Genomic DNA, 11540 nt, shown 5'->3' with positions numbered 1-11540 from the left:
GCTCATTTTCCAATACTCATACAATTAAGCATATTTCATCAGTTTTTGGGAATATAATTAAATACTTTTGGACTAAAACCAAAGTACAAAGGCGCTAATAAGTAGTCAAAATCTCCACTTATCAACTCCCCCAACATAAGCTTTATCTTGTCCTCAAGCAACTAAAACAATTTCCACCTCCACAAGTTAAGAGCTATTCCAGCTAGCCTAAGGTGCATCAATCACACATTAACTGGGACCAACAATTACCCACAACACTCGTGAATTATCAACAAGACATTGTTTTGAAGTTTTATGCACAAATAGTTCTAAAGTGGCACTTGAGCATCAAGAGTTGACTTTATTCATCAAGGAAGCTCGATATTTTATGTAGGTCATTGTGGATCCCAAACTCCTCCTCCTCTCCTCTCCGTTAGCATATCTCACTTAAGAATGTAGCACTCAATTCAAGGATTTGTGAAAAGTTCGCTAATCTCTCTCAAAAGAATGTCACAAGTACCATATGCTTGCCTCTCATATAAATCACCACTAATGCAAGTTCACTCGGCTTGAAATCACGTAGGGCTTTTTCGGAATGTAATGAAAACTTCTGGACTAAGGTAGGAAATGTTGGAATAGAACGGCTTCATCTTTCCTTAAGCACTTAATTTTCTCTTTTTGGCTCATGCTTAGCCGACTATTTGAGGCATTTTCTTTTTTCCTAGGGGAACTAGAGAGATTTAATATCACTCTTTCTTGGTCATGAAATTCATTATGATATTCCTTACATAATGAATAGGAATAAGTACTTTGCAATTGTCCAAATCTTGAGAAGTGGAGATCTCTCTCAAGCCATGACAGATACTTGCAAGGACTGGAACTGCCAAGAAAAACTTCTCTCCATGAGCCATCAAACTCGCAATTTTAAAGACACTAGCACAAATGCAATTGATCTTCTTGTTGGGCAACACAAATTTGCAAAACTAACATACAAGGAAAGCCGTTAGATAAGTCTCAGCTCTAAGTGACTCCTCCACGTCAAGCTCGACAAAGGGGGTATTCTCCTTGGTGGTTCATGGCAGGAAGCTCACATCAATATTTTCGAAATGATTATGATTCAACTTTGGCCTTGTAGTTCGATTCCTTGATGATTTTCGCAGAGGCTTGGCATACCTACCTGAACCTTGAAATCAAAACTCTACCCAATCATGAATGTAGACCTCGTGAACATCATCCTTCATGAGTTTGTAGAACGCCGAAAATAAGTACATGCAGCTTCTTAGGAGAAAGGGTTTTCCTTGATTGTCTACTTGAGTCTATTACTTCGTTGAGGGGATAACTTTGTTGTGGAAGGATCCATGCACTGGAAAGCCTCTTATTGATCGCAAGTACCACAAAGAGATGGATAGTTTACCAATAGAGGTAGAAACTATGTTGTTAGATGGACGCCAAAGCTTGCAAAAGGCATGAAGGACATTCTCATTATAGTTGTATGTGAACAATGAAGTAAATATGGCATCATACACCTTGATAAAATCCAAAGTCTCCTTGTCGCGGGCAAGAACAACTTCTACTCACTCCTAATATTTGGGCTATAGTGAACTTCACCAAATCTGAAGGAGGAACACTTATTGAGACGTCCATCATGATCATGATGAGGAGGACTAGTAGACGCGGCCTTGTGATAAATTGAGGACTTCAAAAGTAGGACCTTTATACTGGCCGCTTTACCCAAAATTCGTCCAATGTATCCTTAGTCTCTTTAGTCGACTATTATGCAAGATCAAGAGAGGCGTCAAGCGTCTTTATAATAAGGGAAAAACGCCTATCACCGGAGGATAAACTTTTAAAGCTTGGGCACTCCGATTCTGTTTGTTGCCTAGCAATCTCAACGTATAGGGATGGCATATCATTGTCAATAAAATGTATCTTTGTTGATGGAATTCATATCCTATATGCTGCTTCGAGAGTCTGCAAACAAAAAGGATTCAATAAAAATAGGCAAAATTGAAAGGGCCGGCATGTCAAAATTTCTTGCATAACTTCAAGAAAATATCCGGAAAGATTTAGGAATATTTGGATTATGAATTATATATATATTTTAGCTCAGGATGTTTAGTTTCCGGTACCGTAAATTGCTCGTGATTTCGGTATTCCTATATTAAAATATAAATATTTTGTTGAAGTCTCATAAAGATGAAAAGCCGAGCACAACAAAATATGAAGCAAGTTTAAGAAATTTACTTGGGATGGTACAAAGTGAATTTAGCTTAATATTTTTAATATATTGCACCACTATGAGGTTAGTTTAAAAAGAATCCAGCAGCTTGTATTTTCGAGATTCCTACAAAGAGATATGTATGTTTTTTATAGAATATGCAAAGCTGATAATTCCTAGCAGCTTCTGCAACAAAGGAAAAAAAAGTTAGTCACATAAAAAGGGATGACTCGAGAGCAGGTTTCAAAGGTAGTGATTAAATAAGGGAAAAGAAAAGAAGGGGGTAAAAGAGAGCATAATAAAAGGGATAAAGGCTGTCAAGGGACTTCTACAGCAAGACCTTCGAAGGAAGCCAAGAGCTAAGAAGTTCCAAGAATATGTGATGAACATGGTTGTATAACTTGTTTCTTATACTGAGTTATTAAGGGGTTGTTTATGGCTTGTTGTGCATGAATTTTTTTTAAAGGAAAAGAGCAATCCTAGTTGACCAAGGAAGTCTTATATAGAAGTTTTGGGGTGCTGCTAAATTAGAAAGACCAACGTTTGAGGAATTTCTTTGAACTAAAGGAAAACTAACTAACCTTGTCCTACATGGAATAGGTTTAAGGAAATTTTTTACCAAATTTGATGGTTTCGATTTTGGCCTATACAAAATAAATTTTGTCTTAATTGAACCACGTAGAATAAACTTGTTTTGGTCAAATATGAATTTAAAGATTAGTTGAACTGTCAACATGTGCTAAGATGATATCAATTAAAATTTTCACTTTGGTAATATAGTTAAAACCTGAGTTCGAATGTACGCAATAAGGTAAAGAAAATTAAATAAGAGAACCGTCCGGCAAGCTCAACAAATACCACCACAAAGCACAATGCTATAAATCCATCACATAAAAGAGAAACAAAACACATGAAATAAGCACAAATGATCATATTCCAACATAACTCTACTGTGATGCGTGACCCAATCCAAACACCAACCCACATGGAATACTGATCACGCCCAACTATGCCTTATAAAAAGGACACGCGGACGTTGCAAATATAATCTGAGTATTTCGCCCAGAGTCGAAACCCACAAGGAATTAACCTACCAATTACTCTTATCAGACTCACTAAATTCTACATAATCAACTTTCCAAACATTTTGAATAACAATTGAGGATATTTTTACTAACTATGACAGACTGCAATGATGTAAATAAATACTAACTATGGTTAAGTTGTAAACAATTAAGAGAAGGATCTAAGATAGTGATTTTCCCTATTGACGGAATCCCTTCCGGTTATGTTTCACATAGATTCACCTAATCGTCTCTATCAATCATGAGCACTCTTGTTACCGTAAATCTCTCCCGAGTAATCACGATAATTTACTAGACGCACTCTCCCGAGATACGCTAGCTGGCTTAGTTTGTTACAGCTCACTTTAGATTGCACCCAAGGCTTCGTTATCCCTAATCCCACCTTTAAACCCGCAGTTATAGATCCCTCTTATACTTTAGGAGTGATGTTGTTCAAAAACTACCTAAATATGCACTCTCTCTCGAGTTATGCACACTAAATAGGCATAGCTAATTGAGGATCCTATCAATTAACTACAACAAGAACATAGTTGAACAAATAGAGATTAAACCAGGCAAACTATATTAATATAACAAGAAGTTCATCCTTCAATAGGTTCCATCAAAACCCTAGACTAAATATTTAGCTACTCATAATCGTGTTCATAATTTTCCAAAGAAATTGCATAATTAAATTACAAAGCAAAGATAATGGAATGAAGAATTTGATGCCAATCTCCTCCGAAAATTGCTCCAAATGTTTTTTCCCTTCCGCAATAGCCTCCCTAGGTCTAAGATATGTCAAAAGTCTTCAAAATGGCATTTTTACATGTATTTATTCCAAGTAAGGTAGGACCCAGACGAAAAAACCCTTTCGTGCGCGAACTAGGCCTAGCTCTGTAAAATTTGAACAGCCGCGCCGCAGGCTGCGCCGCACCATGCGGCACGGTAGTGCATTTCATCTGCAGCCTCATATTTTCAATTCAAGCTCAACTTTACACTGCTGCGCCGCACCTTGCGGCGCCCCATGTGGCGCAGCAGTGCAATTTTCTCAGAGTGAACTTTTTTCGTCCTCTTTTAACATCCAGACTTGGTACACGACCTCCAAACACGATCCCGGCTTAATGCATTGGGCTTTTACTCAGACTTCAAAGCTCCAAATCGATCAATTTAGCTCCAAATTAACTTTTGAGCTCCGGATCGCTTCCTGCAAGGCATAAAACACGTACTAAGTGTAATTCACTATCATTTGAGCTCAAACGCACATAAAAATGCAATCATTGGAATGTAACACTGATCGCTGCCGACTCGACACTACACTATGGTAGGAAGAGCGGGTCGCAATAGCTTTTACCCGAATGAAGGTCCGGGATCGAATTTCCATAGGGAGCTAGTAGTGGAGTTGTATTTTCTGTCTAGCCTAGAGTTGTGGTTGTGCTTCTAATGTCACTTCAAACATTTTTTATGTTTTTATATTTATAACTACTATTATAAAACTACAGATTAAAGCTAGATTATGCTAGGAGAATATTGCTAATTTGTAATTAATGGGAAGAAAAACACTAGGGTTGTAGCGTCACCTAGGTGGCTAACGGACGGGTAGATGTTGCTAAGGATAGATTGACATATTTGGGGAATTATTCTATAACCATTGTACAATTGCACCCACTCTCACACCTCTCGGTAGAGAGAGTGATTTTGCCCCATTGACTCTATCAAGATCAAATGGGTAGGCTAATGAAACCAAGCAACTAGGGTTCAAGTAGGGTGATTACTCTCTCGAGATTTAACCCGTTAATTAGGACTACCCTTTCTCATGGGTCCATCCCAATTCCTTGTTGGGTCAATTTTTGGGGTCTTAGACTTTCTTTCTCAAGAAGAGTTAAACCCACTAAGCTTGAATAGTGTTTGCAACCACTAATTCTTGAATGAAAACATAAAATCAACCCATAAAGCAAACACCCAATATCAATCTAACCCTAGATGACAACACCCATCAATTACCCACACTAGGGTTGAGCCACAACCCTAGCTAGTGAGTTTAGCTACACATAATTAAAGAAGAAACTAAAGAAATAGATGAAGAACTATACATATTAATTAATTACTAAGAAAAAACTACAATAATCTATTGTTAATGAAAAACAATAAATGCCAAAAATGGCTACAATACCAAGCGCAGCTATTCTCTCGTTCTCAGGTCTGACCGTTTGCCCAGGAATAGTAAAATATTCTATTTATACTAAGCTGAAAAAACTGGACAAATATACCCCTATGGGGTCAGTGCTGGCCGCACAAAATGGACCCGGGCCGCACTGGTAACTGGCGCGGTCCACACAGACGTGACCGCGGACCGCGTGATCAAATGAACCCTCCTCTGAATCTTGTGAACGCGAACTGCACAAAGCATGAGTGCAGCCGCGGAGCCTTACCGCGGACCGCGTGTGTGTGATCGCGGCCGCGGGACCTTAAGTGTACCCTTCTCTGAATCTTATGAGCGCGGACCACACAAAGCAGGAGTGCGGCCGCGGAGCTTTACCGCGGACCGCGTTTGTGTGACCGCGGCCGCGTGACCTTAAGCCTAAAAATGTTGTGTCTCGGAACCTCCTAGTGCGGCCGTGGTCATTGTTACACGGTCCGCACTAGGCCCCTTTTTCTTCACTTCTCTTGGTCTTTGACACTTGAGCAGGTTTCACTCCTTTTTGAGCCGATCGTTGACATTTCGTCACTTTGTCGATCAAACCTGCAATCAAGCACAACTTGTGAGCATTTTAGGACTATTTTTGTATCAATTTATACTCAAAGCATAGGCAAGTAGGTGCATAAACACGTTAAAATCCTAACTTATCAACTCCCCCAAACATAAACCTTTGCTTGTCCTCAAGCAAACAAAATAAGACTCACCCCTTAAAAGAACATCCAAGTAATTCCAGCTATCCTAAAATAGCCTCAACAAGCATCAATTGGGACTAACAATTGCCCTCAATACGAATGCATCATTAACACAGTTAGAACTTTGAAAACTATGGATCAAGTGTGACATAAAAGCATCAAGAGTTGACACATTTCATCAAATAGCTTTTCTCACTTACTTTGGTCATTGTGGAACCCAAACTCCCACATCCTCAACTCTCCCTAAGCGAACCTCACCTTTTAAGTATTGACACACAAACCGTGGTTAATGGAATTTCACTCATCTCTCTCAAGAAGAAGGTCACAAGTCCGGCTCTAAGTACCATATGCTTGCCCCTTATGTAAGTATCCACTAATGTAGGCTCCCTTCAACTCAAGATCAAATAGGGTTTTTGTGGAGTCATTGTGAAGGCTTTTGGGTAAGGGTAGGACATATTTTTATTCAAGTGGGTTCAATCTTCCCTTAAGCACTTCTTTTGATTCATTTTGGCACAACTCTCTTGACTCTTTTTAGTATTTTACTTCTTTACAAGGGGTTAGAGAGACACATTGTCACTCTTTCTTATGCAATTCAAAACATTTCTCCTTTTTCTACTTTTTCCATACCTTTTTCACTTTTGTTTTCCTTGAATCCCTTTTTATTCTTGTTCATATTGGACTTTCTTGATTTTTCATTGCCTTTCTTTTCTTTTGATTTTGTACCACTTTGATTCCTTTCTTGTCTCCCCCCCAAACTTAGACATTTGTCATTACTCAAGGGAAGATTTGGGTACCAAGAGAGGGTAATCATTTAGAACGGGTATAGGCTTGTAGTATTAGTTCTTGAAAGAAAAAGGTTTAAGGCTCAAAAGGGTTAACTAGGGACCATCTCATTGGTAGGCTATGGAATTGTTCAACTTAACATTTGGATCAAGAAGAGCCTATAATTACTTCTCAAGTCAAATTTCACCTAGGATTTCGCCTCAACAAACATTCAGGGCAAGTTCTAGACCATTGGCTCGGGACTTGGACTCATATTTCGATTCCTCACCACACACGCTAGGGGATTGCTAAAGACATCGAGTCGAGGGCCCACAACGACCTTAGTTATGATTCGAGCACACAATGGTCCGAAAAGACCACATGATGATTGTTTGGTCAATGCAAGAGTCTCAAAGCCATGACTTTCACCATCTTGAACATAACATTATATCTTTGACCATGGGATCAAAGGAAAATATGCTAGGCCCAAGTGAAGCTTTGCTTGAGGTGTCTTTAACTACATTATCAAAACAAAAGCAAAATCAAAGAAATGAACTCAAATCCTTAAGAAGATTGTCACGCCATCTATCATTGGGAAGAGCGACCCGGTTCGCACAATACTCCACCCTTGGAAAGAACCGTGGCATTAAGAAAACCAAGGGCTTATTAAAAATGCCAAAATCAAAACAAGAGGCTATGAGCCTAACTACAAAGCTAAAAACTAAAATTTTGCGAAAATAAAAATAGAATGAATATGTACAATAGGGGAGTAGAATATACAATAGAGGATGAATATATATAGAAATGTAAAGTTATATACAGCCCAAAGTGAAAAAGAAACAAAATCAATAAAAGTAAACTAAGAATCTATATATACAGTCATCCAAATAAAAGTAGGGCGCACCCGCACGAATAAAAGTTGGCATTGTCCTCAATGCCAACTATCAAAATAAATATCAAAGCACAAGAAAGGATATAGGAGCTCCCTAAGCCTGGTCCATCTGCATGGGATCACCAGTGGTCCCCAAGTCCTCTGTATGTATGGGAACCTCAGACTGGTTCCCGATCTCCTGTTGCTGGGACTGGGGCCTGCTCCTGAACCGGCTGACTGATAGATGCATCACTGGAGTGGATCTCCTGTGGGTCTGCTAGCTCAATAACTGCACCAACTGAACTCGGGAGCTTCCTCTTCTTTCTTGGGGGCCTGGATGTCTGCTCCTGCTCCTACTGTGGCACTGGTGCTGCTGCTGGGGCTGGATCCCCGAATAACAAGTTTAAAGGCATCTTTTCTGCCAATAGCTTGTCCACATCAGTCCGTAGCACTCTCACCGACTCCTTGGATGCCCTTGACTTCCTCATCTTCTTGTGCTCTTTGGCAAGCTCCCTCAGAGCCTTGCCATGTGAATCCACCGCCATAGTCAAGGCGTCCTGTGTCCTCAGAATCTTCTCCTAATTTTCCAGGAGCTTTTTCAGTGTATCCTCAATAGACTGGGGAATCTGAGTAGTGGAAGGTACTGAATGTGCCTCAACTGTAGCAGACAATGTTGACAACTTGGATATCGCAGCTGACATCCAGTTGTTCAAACTGGCTAGAGTCCGGCTCAACTACTGGGCCGTGAAAGGGTGAGTTCGGGAAGAAGGGACCCCCGTGTCAGTTGAAGTACTAGGGCCAGCAGAAGAGGAAGGTCGTGGAGGCAACTCATCATCAGTAGTGACATCAGGCATGGTGGAAGGCTCTGTGGGTGGCTCAACAGACGATACAACCGCAACTGGCTCCTCAGACTGGCCAGCTGGGGTAGAGGCAGGCGGTTTGTAACTTTTGCCTTTGGGGTTGTCTGGCCTCTTGAAACTGTACCAGGAGAACGGGGCCATAGGTTTGACCTTGACATCAAACGGTCTCTTCTCTACTTCCAAGTCCCGGAAATACATAGTGAGGGTGCTAGGGAAAGGGTAGTTTCGATCATGCTCGACCCCTACTGCAGAAATGGTACGGGACATCACATTTCCCACATTGATCGGATAACCTGCCATAATAGAAGCAACAAGCACCGCCCGAGCAAGTGGAATAATCTGATCATGAGTAGTCGGGTCGAGCCGACTGCATACAAAGGTCAACCACCCTCTAGACTCGAAGTTGAAAGTTCTCCGAAGTATTTTAGCCCCTGCTTGTATCCATTCTAGAACCGTACCCGGGATTGCCAGGTATGAAGCTAACCATGGACGAACCTCTTCGCCCATTGCTAACTTCTCATTGTAAAGGGACTCATCTTCATCATTGAACCCCAAATACTCATTCAGTGCCTTCCCAGTGAAAACCACATTTTTGTTTCTCACTTTCGTCACTTTAGTGCCTTTCAAGATATGAGCCACATTGCTGTAAAACTCCTTGACCATATGCTCATTCGCCTTTAAGCAATTATCTTTAAAGAACTCCCAACCCACTGGAGCCTGAAACTGTCTATGCACATTGGGGTTTAGGGGAAGAAGGTCTTTGTCAATAAAGCTCCGCTCAAGAATCAACTTCCGTGACGACCACCATTCCGTAAATTTGTGGAACGCCACCTGGCTGACAAATCGATCCTCCCAAGCTTCAGGTTTTCTAGTTCTCTTAACACCCCCAACCTGGGGCACACCACTGTCCGGTACCTCATTATCACTGTGAGTCCCACCTTCTACACTCTCCCCAGATACTGAAGCTGTGGGGGAGGTGGAGTATTCACCACTACCTGTTACTGAGCCATCAGACGACTCAGAAGGTATACGTTATGGGGCTTAGGCAGTGTGTGAAGCTGGGACTGCAATAGCTGGCCCTGAATCAGAAGAGAGGTCCTGAGAGGGTGCATACTCACTTCCCGATTGGTCGTCTATAACAATTTGTCTCCTTGTTTTCAGTTTAGGTCGGGAAGTGAGTTGAACTTGTTTCCCTTTTCCTCCCCGGGAGGAGTCACCTCGGTCGGGCTGTTTAGTACCTCTTCCTCGCTGCTTTACCATTGTCTGCATGCAAACACATCTAACATTGTTAGTTGAAGCACAGGCAGTGAAATAAGTGATTGATTTGAAATTTCAGACAGTAAACTGAAAGTTGCAGACACTACGTAGAACCAGGCACCGTGGTCCGCACTATCAGGAGTGCGGCCGCGTTGGAGGCACCGCGGACCGCGCTATGGTGACCGCGGGCCACTTTGACCAAAATCTCAGAAGGTAGTCTTCTCTGAATCTCACACCGCGGTCCGCACTAAATGTGTTCGCGGACGCGGTGGTCCAACGCAGACCACACAAAAGTTACCGCGGCCGCGCTGGACACAAGAGGATCCTCAGACATACGAACATCGCGGACCGCATCGAAGTGCAGCGCGGACCGCGTTAGGGCACCGCAAGCCGCGCTAAGGCGACCACGGGCCACATTGGGTTAGGTTCAGGGACTAAGCTAGGGTTGCATGCTTTGTTCTATTTTTGCTCAAATTTTTACCCCTACTTTTCCCTAGTCAGATACCCAATCCTTAGTTATGTTAAACTAACATGGAAGCTACCCTAGACTAACAATTCAAAGAAAATTTTGAAGAAAAAGAAATTATAGACTACTGGCAAGCAATTAGAACAAAACTAAGAGAGTAATTAATCACAAATGCATGAAATGGTACCAGGATTGTGAAGAATGAAAGCAATCTATCCACACAAGCAAGAATCTCGGTCTTGGACGGGGAATGAACAGTAGTATTAGGGGTTTGGGCTAACAATTTGCAAAAAGTGTAAAATGAGACCCCTGGTCTCTATTTATAAAATCCCAGTAGGCCCCATACTTACCTACCAGCGCGGCCGCACAAATGTGACCGCGAACCGCGCTGGGTTTAATTGTGTGACCCCTCAGCATGAAATCTACGCGAACCACACAAACGTGGACCGCGGCTGCGTTAGACCACCGCGGACCACATTAACTTGACTGCGGCCGCGGTGAAGAAACTTCAGAGAGTCCCCCTTTTCCTTATGCCAGCACGGACCGCACAAAGTGCACCGCGGCCGCGCTGGAGCCTTCAAAGACTATGCTATTTTCAAACTTTGTTTTGCACTGCTTCAACACAATCCCTGCAATATCTCATAAACAGTTAGCTCAAAAATCCTAAGCTACAAAAATAAAAGACATGGGTTGCCTCCCAAGAAGCGCTTGATTTAATGTCGCGGCACGACGCATATTACCACCAATCACTTCAAATGGAGAATCACCACCACGTGGCTGCCATCGAACCTTCCAAGATAATGCTTGACCCGATGACCATTGACTCTGAAGACTTTACCATTTTTATTTTTTAGATCAAGAGCACCAAACGGGGTTACGAACACAACTTCAAATGGCCCACTCCACTTTGACTTGAGCTCACCCGGAAACAGACATAACCGGGAATTGAACAAGAGAACCAAATCTCCAATTTTGAACTCCTTGCCCCGAGCATATTTATCATGAAGGTACTTCATTTTGTCCTTGTACAAGGACGAGCTGGAGTAGGCATGGAATCTAAACTCATCGAGCTCATTAAGTTGTTTAACCCTCAGATTTGCAGCAATATCCCATTCTAAGTTCAACTTCCTCAAGGCCCACATAGCCTTGTGCTCCAATTCTACCGAAAGAT

This window comes from Nicotiana tabacum, chromosome 18, assembly GCF_000715075.1.
Source record: "Nicotiana tabacum cultivar K326 chromosome 18, ASM71507v2, whole genome shotgun sequence".
In the NCBI taxonomy this organism is placed as follows: Eukaryota; Viridiplantae; Streptophyta; class Magnoliopsida; order Solanales; family Solanaceae; genus Nicotiana; species Nicotiana tabacum.
This window is presented reverse-complemented; position numbering follows the sequence as displayed.